General features: G+C 47.7%; 1 long non-coding RNA gene across 1 annotated transcript in view; it reads left to right on the plus strand.

Moving 5' to 3' along the window:
• Positions 1-20,175, plus strand: part of LOC143157046 (uncharacterized) — a 33,991-nt gene that overhangs the window by 4,936 nt on the left and 8,880 nt on the right. Inside the window, exon 2 of the long non-coding RNA XR_012994731.1 lies at positions 12,554-12,914. This is a non-coding gene — a long non-coding RNA (uncharacterized LOC143157046). The remainder of the gene's footprint in view (positions 1-12,553; positions 12,915-20,175) is intronic.

The raw sequence follows: 20,175 nt of genomic DNA on the forward strand, positions 1-20,175 counted from the left end.
GCCTCTCCCCGCACCTGGCCAGGTGTGCATCCACACCGCCTTAACCGAAACCCCGGGGACAGGTCTCTCCCGCTCTGCCCACACGGCGAGCCTGGCCCCGGCATGCGGGATCCCCGTCAAGAGTCTGAGCGGGTGGGCTTGCCTCCTTCGCCCCTCCGCTGGGAGCCTTACGTGGGAGCGGCCGGGGGGGACCTTTCCCTCCGTGGGTCAGGGGGAGCCGCCCCGAACGCAGCCGTAGGTTTGCGGACCTCCGCCTGTGAGGCTTTTACTTGGCAGGCGTCCCCGCCTGCTCGGGTGCTGCTGAAATAGAGATGTTGGTTTTAGCGGGGACTGTTGTTGTTTTGTTTTCTTTTCAAATGAAAGAAAAAACAACAACAATTAAAAAAACCCCTTCTGCTGGCAGAAGAAGAAGACGCCATCCAATTAGAAAAAAAGAAAACAAAACCCCACCGCTCTTAAGTGCCCATCTTGGAAGGGCTCAGGGCGAATGGAAACTCGAGGCTCTTTTAAGTCAGCAGAGAGGCTGCAATTTCTCCTGCGGTAGCGGCCAGATTCTCCCCCGAGCCAAGCGCCGCGCCGAGCCCTCCCGAGCCCAGCCGCGACGGGTCGAGCCGCGGCTCCCCGCCTCCCCACGGCCACTCGGGTCCTGTCCCGGTGACACCCGCGGGGAACGTGTCACCCCGGCTGCGCTCGGGAAGCCTCGGATTCCGGCGAGAGAAAGCAGAGGCTTTAATTGCGGCAAACGAGCGCGATGTCCTCTCTCTTCAGTCTGTTTCGCCTTCGTTTATTTTTAGCACGCTTCAAATGCCTACACATTTCCCTTGTTGAGATCAGTGCAATTATTTACTCTACCTTTAGGGATGCGTTTACCCAAGCATTGAATGGAAGTGTAGTAAACACTGCGCAAAGTCAATGCAGTTATTGAGGTTTATTTAATAGGAAAAGAAGTAAATATCTCGGCTTTACTTGTTTCTTCAGGCAGCCTCGTTATCTAGAGCAGATTGCAAGGAGAGTTCTTCACTCATTCCCGTGTAATGAGATTGCTTTATATGTTTATCGCGTATCTGTATCTAGCTACAGCCTCTTTTGTCAGGGTCTCAACGGGCTATAAAAACAAGTCTAAAAGTTAATTTAGAAAGGTAATCCGGAGGGATCCATTATCTGATCTCTCTATAGAAACTCAGCTAGGCGAGGTCCCGTATCTGAGGGCGTAAAAAGAAACAGACAAACAGAGCATCGCCTCCAGCAACGTGAATTCCGCCGGCATCCACCGTCCGGAGCGGGAAAGCTCTTGACACCGAGCGCGATTTCGCTGGCGGAGTGAAACTGCTTTGCCCGGTTAACTGGTCCCAGTCTCACCACGACGCTATCCTCCACCTCCACCCCGCCAAGAATTACTTTTATTTTTCGCGAGTGGAGATCGTCGCCTTTCTCCACCTGTTTGCCCTGACCCCTCTCCCCGCCGAGCATCCTTCGCACGGAATAAATGCAGGAGGAAGGGACGGGGTGGGGGCGGCGGTGAGAGCACGTTAGATATCTGCAGCATGAGACGCGGGAGGTATCCCGGGGTTCTGACAGCTGGATCTGAAACAAATCAGATCTGGATTAACTTGCCTGTTTTGTGAATTGTCTGAATTTGAGCAAGCAGCCCTCACCCACTCCGCTTCTGGCAGGTTTTGTTACACGTGCCTCTATAAATATATTATCCCAACCCTCTTTCCTCGTCGGAGCTCTCTGTTCAGCAAAACAGAAACCAGAACGAGGAGCAGCGATTTTCTTTTTTAAATGAAGACGTTTATAAGTAACCTAATTTCGTATCGTGGAAGTAAATTTCATGCTAGGATATATTTTGCACAACATGTAATCTTTTAGAGCCGGAAGACATTTAATTAAAGCCATATTCGGAGAAGTACAGCTTAAAAGCAGTCATACGACCACATACCTCATTCATATTCAGGATCCGTCCGCGAATTCATATTGTTTTAATGTGGGACATCGCCTTTACGGCATAACTCTGCGAGGCCTGGGCAGCGTGAGAGATAACACAAAGGAGAGCAGACAAGGAACAGCACGGGGTGCTTTACCAGGCGGAGAGGTGTCTGTTTAACCCAAAGACCACCGCTTTCTGCCTCCCGGCTCCCGACTTTCGATCGGAGGAACTCCCAGCAACGCACATGCCGTAGCTGGGGGCTGGGGGGAGAGGGAAAAGCCCGCCGAGGACGGGCCGGGGTTAAGCATCCCGAGCTGGGTGCCCCCGCTTCATTTCCGCACGCTGCTGCCCACTTCACGTCGCCTTGGGAAACACGTGCGTGGGGGCAAGGTTTGATCACGCCCTTTGCAATCCCCCCAGGAGAAGGTCGGGGGTCCCTTGGCAGCCCCATTTCCTACCACTTCGGGCTGGTCTGGCAGCGGGCACGCAGACCCACGCACCCTGTGGCTAAAAGGGGATCTTTGGAGAAAGAGGGCATGGCGCCCTGCCGGCACCACCGTTCACGGGCGCCTGTGAACTTTTGATCGCACCCATGCCGCTTGAACGGGAAACACAAGTTTCCGTGTTCAAGCTTTTGCCTCATCTCCTGCTCGGCTGTTCGATTATCCAAATGAAGATCAGGGACCCCGGAGGGAATGGGGGTGCGGGAAGGGAATAGCCCAGCCCCAAGGTGAGAGAGGAGCTCCCGCCCGGCTCTCCGCTCTCCCCGCGGTCTGCGGGGCTCGGGTGCCGCCTGCCCCCGGTCCTTCCCGGCTCCGCCGGCGGGGCACTCGCTCTTTCGTTGAAATAACTCGTAAAAACCGCCCTGAATTCGGTGCGAGTCGGATCGGGCCCCCCGCACTAATTCTCTCTATGCGAACTTTTGTCTAAGCGGCTGCGTGCTCCCTCCAGCCGTCCGTCCCCCCGCCGTCCCCGGGGCCGCCGGTGCGAGAGGCTGGTTTTCGGGGAGCCGGGGGACCTGTGCGCTCCGGGGTCCTGTCAGCAAGCGCCTTTCTTTTCTTCTCGAAAGGGGTGGCAAAGTACTTCCAAAGGCGCGGGGAAAAGCGAAGCGAAATAATTTCCCCCCAAACAAATACCCCCCCCCCCCCCATCCAGCCCGAGGCAGAATAAACCCGCAGCAAAACCAGGACCCCCCCGGCCGCCCTGCCTAGCGTTGGGGCTGCTTCGTTTCAGAGGGGATAAAATTCAGCGGCCAAATCAAATCAGAAAGGTTCTGGTTAGTTTCCCTGTAGTGGTAATTAAAAGTATTAATTGGTTGTGTCGACAGCTTAAAAAGACAGGTGTTGCTAAAAAAGCCTCATTAATCTTCCAGTCATTACTAAGCGGCGGTGGGAACCGGGCTGGGAGAAGGAGCCGATTGTTTACAAGGGTCTTTCAAGGTTTAAGAATGGAGATTATAATAATACCACTACTAATCGGACGACTTTCTCCATTCCTTTGAAAAATGAAAATAAATCAAATGGTCTGCCTGCAGCCCTCAGCTAGAATAGGGCAAGAAGTCTTTCGTGGACTTCGCCGCGTTTAAAATAATCTTTAAAGGGTTCGCTTAATTTTATATGCGTATATTTGGATAAAAAATGAGGAAATTGGTTCATGCTTTGTGTCTCCGGGTTTTTTTTCGTCCGGTGGCCTGTGGCCCGTGGATAAAGCAAGTTTTACACAAGTTTTCAGGACACCGACCTAAACTTCAAAGGTTCTCACTAAACCGGCTCGGGACTGGTCGTGCTGCCTCCTCCACCGTGCAAAGCCAGAGCCGGTGGTAGTGTAGCCCATGCGTGTGAGAATGAGGAAAGGAGGAAAATCAGGCCCCTGGCATGAGACCCGACCCCGGCTTTTTAAACGGGTGATTTGGGGCGGGTTTTTTGTTTGTTTCTGGAGGGCTGCTTGGCCGTGCCCGGCTAGCAGACCACCGCGAGCGGCCGAGCAAGCTTACCCGAGCTGCGGGTGCGGCGGCCGGAGCGGCGTGCCCGCGTCCCTCTGCGCACGTCGAGGGCACGGACACAGCCGCAGGGGAGGGCCCCGGGGAGCCCACAGCCGCCTTCTGAAGGCGATGCCCAGGGCTCCGGCCGGATCCCCCCACGGGAGGGGAAACCCACCCCCTCCCGCTGCCACCAGGCGCCTCGGGGCCGGGTCCCCTCCCTTCGCTCCGGCCAGCGCGGCCGGGCCGTGGGCCGGGACTCCTCCGACGGCCTCCCCCGGGCGGCCCTGCCTCCTCCTGCGCCCGCTTCCCGCGGCGCGGGTTGGCGCGGAGGGGGCCGCTCGGCGGGGGCCCGGCGGCCTCTCCTCACGGCCGTTACCGCCGCCCGCGCGGCACGTGACCGCGGCGCGGGGCATGCGCGCGGCGGCGGGCCTCAGCGGCCTCAACGGCCGCGCGCGAGGGGCGGCCGCGGCGGGCAGGGGCGAAGCGCCCCGGCGATCCCCGCGGCTGCCCGTGCCCGTCCGGGGGGCGCGGCCCTTCCCGCCTACCGCGCTTCGGGAGCCTCCGCCGCCCGCCGGGTCCCCGGCCTGCAGCCTGCCCGCCGAGGCGTTACGTCTCCACGCTAAGAAAAGCCCCGAAACGGTGAAGCACCCTATGAAGTCATCCCGCCCGACGGGTTATTTTTAACCCTCCCGGTCGGGCTGTTCCCACCCGCCAACTGGCGCAGGTGCCGGGGTGCGGGCGCCCGGCGGCGGCCCTCGCTCCTTCCCTCCTCTCCCAGCCCGTCGGGTAAGCGGGAGGGGGCCGGTACTGCCTCCCCGCCGCGCGGGCGGTGAGGGGTTCTGCCGTCCCCTGCCTCTCCCCGGCTTGTGACACCTCACGGTGCGTCCGTACTCTTACTGCCTTGCCGCCCCTGGTCCTTGGACGTGGCAGGCGGGGGATTCTGGCCACAGCTCCGAACAGTCTAATTCCCCCCTCGCCAAAATAATCTCTGCACGTTGAAGATCCGCTCGGACGGACTGTTCCTGCAGCGTTATTTATGATCGGGGGTCCTTTCATAGGCAGGGAGCATCAGCTCCCCGGCGCTAGCACCCAGCGTGAGCGCACCAGCGCTGGGGAGCGCGTTTGCGGGGGTGTTGCTGGGGCGAGGAGAGGGAGCCCAGCGGCGGTTCCGGCACAGGGTGCACCGAGAGGGCCCCACGACCCCAGCGAAGCACCCCATTCCCAGAGCAGCCTTCCCTGACAGGCTTCTTACGAGTCCTGGGGCTTAGCCCCCTGCGGAACGGCGAAGACAGCACATGCACAGCCTCTTCCTGCTGCATATCAGTAGCGACTTTTTTTCCGCCCTTGCTCTAAAACAACAACACACAGACTTACCTGAAGTGGTTTTTATTTTCACAACAAGGGATATTCCCTGCGTTACACACATACACACAACGCGTGCACACGCACACGCACACAAACACACATATTAACCAATAGAAAAGCAAGATATGAGGGTTTGATGCTGTGCTGTGACATGAATAATTGTTGCATCGTGTATAACTTCCTACATCTTGGTTTTAATTTGCAGCGAACCAAACAAAGATATTTGCAATTTTTAAATAAGCACTCTATGTAATAAATGGGAACATTGTGCATGAATGCTGTTTCTTCCCCTTTTCTTTAGAAGACATTATTAGCTCTGACAGCATGCAGCTCAGGTTTGGAGGAGAGGATTTTGTAAAGGGATGACAGACAGGAAGGGCAGCAATCATGGGCTTCTTGGGCTAAAGCTTTTTTTCTTTTTTATCAGAATGTTCTGTTCGATGCCATTTATCCTTGATGATAGAAAATTGCTCTGTTGCCAGGACGCTGCTGCTGAAATAGAGGGCAGGAGCCACATTTCCATTTTGCAGCTTGAAAGCTATTCAAATGAATTTGCAGAAAGGGGGAAAAATCTAGAGATAAACAAATGAGAATAAATCGAGTTCGCCTTTCCTCTCCTTTCTTTCTCTCTCTCTTTTTCTTCCTTTCTCTTTTTTGGGAGTGTGTATGTGTGTATGTGTGAGGGAACTATTCATATTCTACATAAGGATTTTGGTTCATCAGTGTTTGCAGTACCTGGGAAGTGCTCTAAATCAGGGAACACTTATTTTGCCGCTGTTCCAGCCACTGAACATATACACGTATTAGAGAAATTTACGTGTGTGTGCAGATATGCAGCCACCTACGATTTCCTTACGTATGTGTGTATATACAGACAGACCCAGAAATGCAGTGCTGCGTGTTCCTCTGTGTGCGAGGCGGAGAGGATACCAAAGACACGCACCATCACCTTCCGGCAAGTGTGGTTTCTCCCAGCACTTACGTGTCGATTCTGGTGAAATACCTCGTCGTTTCAGAACAATTAAAATCTGAAATGCTTAAGCCATAGCACTGTCCTTCCATCATAACTAATTGAGTGGGAAATCTTCATTTTCCCTCCCAGTCCATTTAGATATTTCCGGAGTCCCAAGGAGAAGTAATAACGCATCTGGCTGTAATCCAGCACGTAGCCCAAGGGCTAATTTTTAATCATTATTTTTAAATTAAGCATTGGATAAAATAAAGCCAGAAACATTATTTAGAAATCGGAATGAATATAATGACAAGTAATTATGCTCTTCCTTCGCTGGTGATTCAAGGCGCAGCTCAGCTCCTCAGTTCAAATCCAAATAAATGAAACGTGTGAAGCCTGTTAAACAGTTGCATTTCATTTACTTGTTCCGTCTGTAGGCTGCTGCTGTGTCAGGCTGGAAATGTTGGGCATACCTTGACTGGGGCTGTAAAAACTCTCAGAGGTCTGAGAGCCCGGTTACCACAAAATAACTTTAAATGAATTCTAACTTCACTTCTCTGAGCAAAAGCTGGTGCCGGTGAGTCATGGGGTTTAGAAGATTATGCAGCGTTCTCTCAAACACAGGATTTTAAGCGACCATAACATATTTGATGACATTCTAAATTTGATCAGCTTGGATTTTTTTCACTATGACTATGAAATATGTCATTTCAACCGAGTTTTACCTCTTATTAATCTATAATTAGCACGTTGGCTTCAAACGATGTATTTCAAAGTGGCACCTTGTTAGATGTGGTTCCCTTCTGCAAGGAAGAAAATTCTGGAGGCGGAAAAGAAACAAACTGGACAGAGAAAGAAAAAGGAGGATTGATTTATTGGCCTTGGCCAACAGCTTTTCCGTAAATGCCCAAGCAGTCAGGCATGCGACTTCACTATTGATTTTTAAATCTCCCTTCAGCCGAAAAGATCAGCGCGCAAATAATAATAAAGCCTAATCACTGCTGCTATTAGATTCGGCCAAACGCGGGGATCCGAGGGTCCAGCCGTGCCCAGCTCTTCCACCCGCCAAGGGAAGCAGCCCCCCCAGCCGGCTCCGCGCCGCCCCGGCCGGCAGCCCCGCGCCCCCCTTGCCGCGGGGGCGGCGCGGGGGCACTGCGACCCGTCCGCGGGCGGGCCGGCCGGGAGCCCTGGGGGTGGCGGGCAGGGGAGCGCACCCTTCCGCCCTCGCGGGTCCGCTCCCGGCCGAAGCCCCGCTCCGGGGGCCGGGGCGGCGCGAGGCCCCGAGGGGCTGCACCCCAGGGAAGAAGAAGCCAGAGGAGCCGGGCGGCTCCCCGCGGGATCCGCGGCCTCCCTTCCCCGCCTCCCCCGCCGCGCTCCGGAGGCGGCCCGAACCCCGGCGGGGGCGCGGCGGCCGGAGGCGGGCCCCGGGCGGTGGCGCGGAGCCGGCCCGCTCGCCCCGTCGCCAGGCTGCCGGGGAGCGGGCGGGAGCGGCTGCGGGGCCTCCGGCAGCGGCGCACCTGGGGGGACTTCCCGGGCCCCGCGGGCCTGGCGCCTGGCGGGCGGCGGAAACCCGCCACGCCGGGGAAAGTGCCGCCTCCCCCGCCCGCGGCGGCGGCCGGGCTGGGCCGCCCCGCCTCAGCGCGGCCCCGGCGGCCGCGCTGGGCCTCCTGCGGCCGGCCCCGGCCCTGCCCCAGGGGGCCGTGCGGGGCCCGGCCCGGCCCGGCCCGGCTGGCCCGTCCGCAGCGGTTGGCCGGCTTTGACTGAAGCCTCCTCAGGTCTCTGCTGCCCGCCTGTTTACCATGCCCCCCCCCTCCCGAGTTTTGACGTGCCTGGTGCAAGCGGCGGGGAATGACATGAGTCCCGCTTTGACGCCTGATGGGCGATCCCAGCAGAAATCGGGTCGCCCCGGCCAGGCAGGCCCCGCCAGGGACATGAGGGCTTTGCAGGGGAGCTCCCTCGGAGGAGTCCGGGCTTCCCTTGCCAGGTGCCTCACTGGCAATACAAAGGGATAAATTATCATTCGAGAGGCAAGATTAAAGCCGCTCCGGCCCAGTCTCCTGCTATTATCTGGGAGATGAGAGCCTCTGTCTGGGCTTCCCACCCCCTGCCATCCTTCATGTGGTGACTTGACTTGGGCTCAAGGAAGCCAACGCCTGCACATTGAAGTGATTGTAGAAGTCAAACCGAATATCTGTAATACCCACTGCAGTTGAGAGGGTGCTAGTGTATTTTCAGGCAGCAGATGATTAGAGTCGTAACAATTATTTGGGGGTCTTTTGCTTAACAAAACTTCAGGCCTAGATGAGTCCACGCTTGCTTACAAAGTAGTCACTACTTTGTTCAGAGGGCTAGGAAAGCAAAGATAACTAGACCTGGGTATAAAGTTTCAAAGGCACAAGGCTGAACAAAGAAATATTTAGAGAAGAGGTGACAAAAGCCATGGAACTGCCAGCAAATGCCAGAACAACCAAAAAAACACCCCACCCCAACTTTGTCAGTACTGTACTTGTAATGTGAACCAGATTGCCGCGGAAAACAAAACGGGTCATAGGCTAGGGAGCAACCTTGGCTGCAGTCTGCCCCTTTTTGTCAGCGATTCCCTTGATGGTGTGTAGCATGCCACGCCGCTGCAGTCCTAGCCTGCTACCTCCCTTTCTCCCTTTCTTCTCACATGTCTGTGCAGGAGGTTACTGGCACGGCGGAGGGAAGGAACCTGTTGACATGGCAGCAGGGCATTTCACAGCCTCCCACCTCCACCATCCAGGGCAGAGCTGGGTCGTTCGACCCATTTCTTGCCATGCAGACCTGGTGATTCTGTCTTTCATCAGGACTGTCCAGCACAGCACATGATATTAGTCTTTGCTCCTCTAATAAGTCAAGCTCACACTATCTTTCTCCTGTGGAAAAAGTGTATGTGGCCATGTAATTAAAGCATGTCTAATCATGAGCTCACTTAAGGAACTGAATTTGAGTTGCATATGTAACCTCACGTCTGGCACTTTCTACCTTTTGAGTGACTAACTTCACAATCTTATTGTTCTTTTAGCTTCGAGGCATATGTGTGTGAGAAAGATCCTTATGTAAACCAAAGCAAAATAAGCAAACATGACTTTTTTATAAAGTTTTTTTGGAACCGTCGTTGTCCATAGTTTGGATGTGTGCCATGAGAGCAGAAGTGTGTCTGCTGTTTGAATTCTGGCAGACACAGTACCTAAAAAATCTCTTCTCTCCAATTTGGGTTCAAACACAGCCAAAGTCTCATGAGAATGGCTTGAGACACAGCCTGGTTATCACTTGATCTCTGGCGCCTTCTCTTCTCCACAAGAGAATTAGAATGCCTCTTTTCTGATTACGCTCATTTAAGAGATTAGGTGTTGGAAAATTAAAGAGATAAACATTTGAATATGCATCTGTCTCCTTATTACCACTTTCAAATGGCTAGGTTTTAATAGTACATTCCATCAGGAAACCATCAACTTCAGTTTAAAACCGTAAGGTTTTTGCTGTATAACAATCTTTTTAATAGACTTACATTGTTCCTGCAAGGGGTAAGAAATCCATGAAATCTTTACTTTACAGATCCCGCAGACTCTGTGAGGCTTCTGTCACTGAGAAAACTACAGACCTGTTTGGTTCTCCAAAGAAATGCTGGCTTGAACAAGCTAGATTTTAATATCTCAACAGGTCCTTTTGCCTTTTCAAGTCCCAAGCAATTCTCGATTCAGGCTGGTCAGATCTAATACTAGTACACTCGTTTATTGCAGCTCCTTCTGTGCATGTCTGCAGCTCCCTTTGGACATCTTCTTTCCCAAGCAGCAGGAATGCTTGGGGGATCAACTCTTAGCCTGGTTGTGTGCCATGTGTGCCATCAGGGTAAGGGCAGGGCATGTGCATTCAGCCTTGTGAGCCTGAAGGATGTTTTGGATCCATCAAATGTACAGTTTTTACTTCTCCTTGAACCAGATTCATAAGGTCACCTTTGCAAGAGGCCTGTTGTATGAATTTGCCATTGTTACACAAATGGTAAAGCTTCTGGTCTGTAAATGTGTCTGTTTTATACTGAGCGATTCCAGAGAACTTTCTAAGGTGCTTTTATAGCCACCCATCACCTAACTTTCCAAACACAGCTCTGTGGTAATCAGCTGTATGTAAAGACTAATTTTTTACAATCGAGTCATGTATGGCTCAGATGGACCTTAAGCAAGGTCAGACAACAGAGAAAATTTCATAATAGTTTTATTTGAAAGCATCCATGGCAGAAAATAGTCAGATTGGCTGCCCCCAGACAGTCCAAGATCATGCCCGTGTTTCCTAAGTATTTAAAAACTGTGGAGTTAAAGAAAATTAACCTAGAGTTTGTAATTAAAACTTTTTTTCTCTGTGAGTTACTCAGTAACTCAGTAAACTAAGTAATTTTTCCTAGCCTGTTAATGAAGAACTCCCCCCAACCACCACATGAAAATGACTTGACCAATTTTAATCATATTTTATAGAAAAAGCATACAGGTACATTTTGCAAAGGTCGATTGCAACATGGAACAGAGTTAACGTACCAGCTACACAAAAGTGAGAGCTCCTCATACTTGAGGTTAAAAGCCTGAAGTTTTTTATCACTTGACTTAAAGGGGATATTCCTCTGCTGAAGACAGTAGGAAAACCTTATGTTTTCTGTACAGGTATTTTCACATGCTTCCAGATGACTGAGCAGTTCCCACCCCACAGCTGAATGTTCCCACCCCTTGGCAAAGACACATTCCCTCACCATCCACAGTGTCCTTTTCTGTTGTAAATGTGAAGGAAAGTGTAAGGTGGCTTTGCTTAAGCCAAACACTGTTGACTATTGGAGGATAAATTACATCTGTTCATTCTACAGATATTATAAATTAGATACAAATTGTAATAATTATGCTTAATTGCTACTTAATTACTGATTAAAAGAAACCTTTTTATTTTTCTTTATTACAAACCCATGCATGTTTTTTTTTCAAGGATGTTTAATCAGGCAGACGTTCTGAAAAACAGCTACAAATCATATTTTAGTGGGAGGATTAGAAAGACAGTATTCCACACACCATTTTGAATAAAAGGATTTGCATATGACCTAAACTTCAACACAGTTGGATCATTTTTGTCCAAGTGTTGCCAAAAAAGTATGTAGCTTTTCAGAACAAAGATGTTTTAGATGTCCAGGGCATGCTAGTACACTGAATTAGTGACAGATTTTTTTCCCCCTGTATCGTAGCCCTTTGTTAAGCAGACAAACTTGCAGGCAGCGATGAGGGAAAAGCAAATAACTTCTTAAATACACCTGGGATTTTTACTCTTCACAGTAAAGTCCTTACATCAATGAATCAAGAGGAAGAGGTGAAGGAATCTTTTTGTGCTCTGTTGTAGAGTAGGGAAGATAGATGGAGACGTTGTAAAGACACAGAATGATAGTCTGCTTGAATTCAAAGAAGAGCCAGGTGAGTCATAAATCAAGATCATGCCTAGATAATTGGCTGAAGGGCAACAGTGGGGTTGACCCTACCTTTATGGCTTTGAGAGAACTGCTCATGGGTATCAAAATAATTTTGACTGTGCAGCAAGTGTTGGTTTGGGCCAGTTCTTCTATATGTGCGAATTGACTATCCTTTTTGAAGTCAGTGCAGATATGCTGGTAACAACTGCTGAGATCTGACCCTAGGTATTTACAATCTAAAAAAATCCTATTTTGTAGATATGAAGTCTATTTAAAATAATTTTCCAAGCATTAAAGAGACCAACTGCTGCTAGCTGTTTAGAGGGTTGGAGTAATTATGCCCATGCACTGCACAATATAAAGCACTTATGACTACTGTATGGATTGTTTTACTGGGGGGGGGGGGGGGCTCGTCATTTGGAAAGGAAAAATAATCACTTATTCTCTTCTCTCTTTGCTTGTTACAAAGCCCATTGAAGTCAATGGGAGTGTTGCCACTGATTTGTGTGGGCTTTCGTCAGGCCCTGTATATGCTACTGCAAATTGGAGGGGGAAAAGGAGTACAGTTAAAGGGAAGAGAAGCAAGACGGGGAGTTAAACGCAGGCGAAGAATAGAGCCCTTTGTCTATTAATTAGGGTTTACATGGCTTGTGGAAAGCAGTGTTCCTCCAACACTGGATCCCTCTGCCCCGCTATTTCATTTTTACATCTCCCATGTTAGTTGCTTTTCAGAGCAATATAATGCTAATAAACTATGCACTGTGTAGCACTAACCTTAGCACTCCGCCACTCTGATGCACAGGAAAGGAAGGCATTGAATTGAGCAAGCTTCTCTAGGGTGAAAAATGCTTTTTATTTCTGCAGCTGATGCCCACTCTCGCTGAAACAAGTCGTCTGACAGCAACACCTACATGTATCACAAGAACTTTTCTCTGAGTTACTCAACAATACCTAATTGATTGTTGTCTTTGGAGAGACAGGACCTGGTGGAACCATGGAGTTTTCCTGATGAAGCCTTGCCAACATGCCTCAGCTGAAACTGGAAGGGCTCACTGGACAGTCCCAGTTCATTCCCATGTCCATCTTCTCCTGGTTACACCCACCAGAAGACAGTGACAATTGGTCACAATTAGAGAGGAAAAGTGCCATTGTATTTGACACTAGGCTGGACTTCGGAGATGTTGTTCAGTCGCTGGGTGTGTCTCAAACTGCTGGGTGACCTCGGGTAAGCCATTTGGGACTCAGACTTATGATCAGTTTATGACAATTTAACAAGCTATTGTGTCTCAGTTGAACAGCAGTGACTGTCCTTGTGTGCACTCTTACCCAGGGCAAACACAGGCTGATGTGATCCAAAGTGTAGTTATACGAGCAAATTAAGCCAGTGTAACCAACTCTGCTGCCATAAGATTGTATCCCTGAGAAGGCAACTAATCTGGTTTAAAATATGGGAGTTTTTTTTGTTTTTCTTTTTTGCTGGATTGTTTTTAATCTTCACCAGTTCCCCAGTGCAGGTCACTCTACAGGAATAGGTTTTTGGTAGCAATGTTGGGCATACAGTGGCAGTGCTGATTTAACCTGTAGTGAAACAGGTCTAGTTACTTCACCCTTACTGTGCAGGAAGAGGATGTGCATGGAGACAGCAGATCAACTGGTGCTTGAAGATATTTCAATGTGGTTATGAGTCTGACCTATTAGATCCAAATCAGTGAAGCACCTAAATATCTCTGTGGGTCAGAGCATTTGTTCCCCATGTAAAAAGAGAGGAACCTTTACCTCCCTCTTCTCCCTCCTCTGTCCAGATCATAAGCTGTATAGTGGAGATGCTCTCACTCCATGTTGGTACGGAGTCCAACATAACAATGGACTGATCTTATCTGAGGTCTGCGTACAAGTAAAAATAAATCACAAGAGTAATAGAGGGAGACGTGTGTTCATTTGTCAGTGGAGAAAAGCAGAAGGCAGCAATCAACTTCTGGGTTCATAAGCTTTGTTGTCTGCCAATTAGCTCTGACCTCAGAGTAGTGATAAAGGTATATCCTGAGCCCCCTTTCACTAGGTAATTTCCCTCAGTAGGGCTTTTTGTTATTATCTGAAGTGCTATTTTTATAAAGACAAGACTTCGGTAGAGAAACTATCTTAATAGTACAGTAACATGCGAGTTATTATTTCACACTACACACATACACTTCCTACTGTTAGGGCAATGTTTTAGTCCAGTTTTCTATCTCTTTTGGTGGACAGACAAAATAACACCTGTGTATTTGTCTGTGTGAGTTAAGGGTGACGTAGAACCTGCTTGAGAGCACTGGAGAAGGATGAAGTCAAAAAACAGCTCATGGAGCCAAAGACAGGTATCTGCTACCACAAAGAGGAGCCTGCCCCTCGGGGGCTGCAAGGATATGTCTCAGAGCATGAGGGAGGTAGATCCCAGCCACCACTGCATTGTGAGAGTAAACCGCTTCTTGCAGAAGAGGCCTTACATCAATTTTACTACATAGATTTAGTTTCATGTCTGTAAGTCTGCTGAACTGATATGCGTTAGCTCTAGAGAAACTGTTCTTTGCTCAGCTGGTTTGCACTCAAAAGCAGAATATTTACAGTTTGTTCTTAAGTGCTGAGTAATGACAACTATGTGTTGGTTCTTATAATTATGATCACATTTTACTGTGACAGTAAATATTGGAGTTGAAAAGAATGTGCAAAGAGAGGGATCTGGACGGGTCACAGTCAGGCTGCCACCCAACTCCTCTAACAAGGGCTTCACACCAGCATGTTCCAGGTCTCTGAAATTATTTCTCTTCTAATGTAGTAGCTACTAGCTAGCAATTAAATTTCTGTCTATAGAAAAAGAGTCCAGCTGGCTCTGCTTCCTCTCCCTTGAGAAACTCTTCAAGGTTCTAGGTTCCCACAGCCAGGCTTCCATGGCTTCAAAGGCATAATTTGGCACATGCCCACTGGGCATGCGTTTGTCAAAGTACACATACAAAATTTCACTGTTGAAGATTTGTGCCCCAGGGAAACTTCCACTCTGAGGTGAAATTACTTCTTTCCAAATGCCATACTTGAACTATGTAAGCATACACCCTTTAACATAATAATAGTGACTTCCAAATGCAAAGACATAGCCTCTGATTTACAGCATACCCACCGCAGATTACCTCTTAAGATATCTGAAGGCAAAGTATTATAGCAAGAGCTATTTACCCTAGATTCTGCCTCATTACAAATAATCCTTGTACATTATGCTGGAGGAACAATAAAACAACCTCCTATTACCCCTTACAGAGTGGCAGACAGATCAAAATGCTCTCATTTCTTACTGCTCCTCATTCAGACAACCACGGTGCTCAAGTTTAACCTCCTAAACAAGCCACACCTTTTTGAGACAACACAAATACTCTTTTTTTTTCCCACCACACACAACTTTTTATGAGGGAGGAATACTGAATGACAAGTAGTGCTCCTTCATGGAAAGAAGCCACGTGAGGTTTGTTCATCAGGTGAGATACCCAAGCAGCCTGCCCAAAGGCTCTCTTTTCTGAGAGCTCTTCTCAGATCTTATATTCACGTAAGCTTGCTCCATTTGACAGTGTCATTTCTGACACACACAAGAAAGGTTACATGAGTAACCACAGATGCCCTTGAGAAAGATTTGACAATGCACCATGTCCCAATACACAAGAACTAGTGTTTGTGTCACTTGACTTCTGCTGTCCCAAAGTAGTGTGTTTAGGCTGACTAGTTGTCCAGACTCCCACTTCAGTCAATGGAGAAAGACGGACTGTACTATTTTTCAGAGATATCTAACTTAGATTTCTCCGTTAGGGTATGGTGACGTATTTCTGGAAGTGAACATCTACCTCCATAACTATAAAGGAGGCATAGACAACTGAGTTATCCTAGATGCTGAACTCTTAGACAGCTAAATATATGGAGATGGATCTCATCTGAGTGGATGAAACAAGATGCCCAGAGAACAGCTACATAGGGAAAGTAAAGATGTGTAAAAAAATCCAACTGTGACTGGATGTTTGTTATCCTACAGATTTTCCTCTGTGCCTAGTTTATGAAGGATCAGAATAGCTTCCAATCAGACCAATTTCGCTTTTCATTTACAGCTGTGGAAGTGCAGTACGGTTTTATCACTAGAGATCCAAATTAACTGCTAATCAGGAGGGTGACATGTACCTCTTGATGTCACGGGAAGCATAGAACATGTACACTTCAGGTTACTGCAGAGGTCATCCCTGTGCTCATGTCTCCAACTGATTTTCATATCATGTGATGGCTTCAGCAGAAAGGCTTGTGCAGGCAGGGTTGAAACCAGCAAAATAGGTAGACCCGTCTGCCATTTTGTGTACCATTGGGTACATAAAATCTGGTCTCATTGATTGTTTCAGGGGAAGGAGGGGATAGGACCTTAGGCACCTAATTAGGGCTTAGCTGTCTAAGCCAGCTTTAAGGATGAGGCCTAAGCACCTACATATTGAGCCTGGAGGGACTTTGTTCTCACAGAAGGACACCGCTGTAGAACTCACCTCCCACTTTGGTCTCACTGAACCTGAACCCCTTGTCCTGCAGAGCACTAGTATATTCTCAGGCTCATTCCTGAGGGCTGGTTTAAGCTTCAGGAGAGTTTCTTTTAATGAAAAATGGCTAGGGTCAGTGTTGCTATCTGTTAAAGCATTATGCATTTGCAATAATTTCTGTACATGTGGCTTTTGATTCATTACAATGTAATGACTTTAATTCATGACAACAAGATTTAATTCATTACAACATTCTTAGCTTTCTCAGGACAGTGTAGGTTTGTCTGTAGTCTTCCCTTTAGTCTGTTTTGTTACCTATAATACTTCCTTTGACACAGATGGCCACAATCAGAGCTTGTTCTGGTTAGGAAGCTAAACCATTGATGGAGTCAGGCCTTTCTTGGATGCAGTTCTACCTATTTACAAAAAACATGCAAACTCCCCTTTCTCTGACTGCAGATGCAATTAAACCACCAAAGACAGTATCTTTGCTTATAGCACCACATTTTTTCTGTTCAGTACCCTCGATAAGCTCTCCCTTCAGGCATTTATGCCTAGATAGCTTCCTTTTAGCTGCTGTGTTTTGAGCTTGTTTCTCTCTCTGTTTCAGCTAGCTTGTTTTCTTGTACATGCATACACACAAATACACCCTTACCCAAAGCAATAACCATCAGTACCATCTGCCCACGTTATTCAAGATTTAGCGTGTACTTTTGCCTTGTCTCGGAAACCTGTATACCTCATCAAAGAACTTGGCTCTGTTATCTCAAATGAAGGGTGGTGGTTACTTCCATCAGCTTCAATGTCTCTTCTTCCAGGCTTCAACAATAATGCATCATGTTCACCCTGCTTTTGCCCTTACAGGGTTTTCTACTTGCTTATCTTTCATTTATCTCTGTATTGCTTTATTTGGCATTAAAATGCAGAATGGAGGTGCTGGGGCTAGATTCCCCTCTCACTGACACAGTTCCACTATCTTCTATCTCCACAAATACCAGATAGTGGAAATGCTTTTGATGCACATCTATAAATGAAAGAAGAGATAGAGCCTTGGTTTTTCATTACTTTTGTCAACTCCCGCTAATTTGTTTGTTTTGTTTTGGTTTGGTTTTGTTTTATTTTTTATTTCTCTGATACATCAACTTTTTTTAGTTGGCTTTTAAAGAGAGCTGGTAACTTTAAGCAGTAGTAAGGGAGAAGACAGAGCTATCTGAGGACTGCAAGGAAATTACATCTAAATTAAGAGAATAGAAGTGAAAGCCAGGTTTTTGTCTATCAAACAATCATCTCTGGAATTAGGCAAATAATGCTCTTACAGTTAGGAAGATATTAACTGCTAAAGCTTTTAGCTGTTTCCCCTGTCAAACAACATCCGATGTCCAACAGCCACGCTGACAGGGATTCACTTATGTCATAGACTTTCTCTGGGGAGAAATACAAAGAAACATACGGGTCAGTATGACCCACCCCTTCATTACAACTGTGGAAATGCAGCTTTTTTACAACAGAATAACATCTCTGTGATACCTTGGTTGTCAAAAACCACAATTATAGTCATTGTTTATGCATTAGGGAAACCTCATCCTAAATCTGGCAGCATATGGGGGTGAAAAGAGCAGCTGCTGACATTTCAGGATAATCATTATGATCTAGCTGCAGATATGACTCAGCATGATGAGCCTGACAACAAGAAGGGTAAAAAAGCAAAGCAGCATGGGCAGGTTTCAAATGTCACTTCAGGGCACCAGCCCAAATGCATTTCCAAGGGGAGAGATTTTCAACACACACAAAGTGGGACAGCTCCTTCCTTACGAGCTCCACACGGAAAGCCTGGACAGGACTCCAGACCAACAGAACCAAAAGGGTTGTTGATGTTTGTGTGTGTTGTAATCCAAGGGAGAAAAATAATTAATAACTGCCTGGGAAGAGTTTTGGAATATTGTTTTTTCTCTTCATTTTTGTGAAAAATGAAACTATGCCAAGCAAAACTATGCAAGCAGCCCCACCTCCCTGTTTTCAGCCCCTCTCTGAAGCACTAGCTCATCACTGTTCAGTGAGTTTGGAGTTCAACAGATTCCTTTTGATCAGAGATATTTGGCTTCTTCCATGCAGCTCCACTGGTATTATTCAGCATCCCTGAATTCTTTCACCAGGCCACTACCTTCTCTGCTTTCAGTCTACCTATTCCCTTCCTATGATGTCTGCAGAAAATCTCACTGTTGATGACCTTCTGAATGTTTCACTCTCTGGACCTTTTTTTGCCTCTCTGTTGTTGGAGTGTTGATTTCCCAAGGCAGGGATGCTCTTTTTCTGCATAAATCTGAAGATGTATGCAGATATGCTTTCACTGTCATGGATGAATCATTGTGACAGAAAGACTGCAGGAAAATGCTAGACTGTTGCTACGTATCTCCAAAGCCAAGTTCTGGCGCATTAGATCTGGCAACAAATAATAGTTGTGTTTACTCCATAAATATGTACTCCACATATCTTGTGTCAATCTCAGCCTTTTGGTCTGGAAGATTGTGTCATTTTTAAGGAAGAATTCCTATGCTCTAATCTCTGACTTGATGGGAGGTGTATCCATTAGAAAACCAAAATGCAAGTGCTTCCTTCAGAAAATGCTCATTTTGGCAATAGATGAGAAGGTTCAAGCAGCACCTGTCTCAAGGCTGAGATTCACGCATACTTTTATCACAGGGCTGTTCACGTCACCCATTCATCATGTGGTGGGGGCATGCCTGAATTAGGATGGATGCCATTCCTGGTTTGTAGTGGTGTAGAGGCCACGGGGCCTTGGGCAGAAATGATGCTAAGACCAAGCTTCTGGCCACCTTTTTGCCAATTTAGCAGCTTGCAATTCATTGCCTCCCTGCGACTGAGGGCCTCAGTGAAGGATGTGACAGCAAAGTGTGGCTATTGGTTGGATAAGGTATTCTGGCCTTTGGAAGCTGGCAAAAAAAAAGTTATATATAGAATTAATTGCATAATAAATTGAGGCCCCCAGCTGATTTGTAGGTACATGCTAAGTTTTTCAAAACACTGCAGGGAATTTAGATGTGTGTCACAACCTCTCCTGTCCCATTTTGAAAGGAAGTGTCTGCTGTTTTGGCAATTTTTGTAGATTCTTCCACAGCTCAAATATTCTGTTGCTTCTAATATTACATAAATTCTCATATACACATTAGGAGCTCAACTCCCCAAATTCCTGTCATGCCAATTTGAAAATATACTGTTTACCAGCTAATAAATCTATTTCAATAATTTTCCTGCCTACTTTTGGCTGTGTAGGAGGGAAATGAAGCTAAAGAGTCTATGACCTGTGCTCTTATAGTAGACAACTGAATATTTATGTGTTTATAATGGATACATGTTCAAGGTTCAGCATTGCTATCTGTACCTATTATTACTGTTGTGTTACTATCATTATTATTTTGTACTGCGGTAGAGATCCCCCTAAAGATCAAAGTCCCTTTGTATTAGAGTCTGCATGAAGAAAACAAGAGGCCCTGCTCCCATGCTAATCACCTCTGCTCATGCTTCAGCCTCACAAGCATTTTACTTATGAAGTAGCCTCTGAATGTACAGTGTTGGACATCAGGGATGGAAAATACACATCAGCTGAACTAGCTTTGTCATACTGTTCACCCAGTTCTTTGGAAAATACGGCTACGGCTACATCTTTGCGGACGCATGGCTACATCTGTTTTCGTATAATTTGACTTGTTTACATACTCTATTGATTGCTCTACGGATGGCTCTTTAATGACTCGGACAGTTTGTCTAATGTATTCTTGCACAACATTGAGATCTCATCTCTGTAAAGTCTAAGTATTATGTGACTTGATTGACATCAGTGATTTTTTGGAGAGAGTTCTCTGCAGTTCAGGACAAGGGATGTGATTGTCTGATTGGTGCTGAAAGTTGAGAGCTATATGGACATGGAGAGTTTTC

This window comes from Aptenodytes patagonicus, chromosome 2, assembly GCF_965638725.1.
Source record: "Aptenodytes patagonicus chromosome 2, bAptPat1.pri.cur, whole genome shotgun sequence".
Lineage (NCBI taxonomy): Eukaryota > Metazoa > Chordata > Aves > Sphenisciformes > Spheniscidae > Aptenodytes > Aptenodytes patagonicus.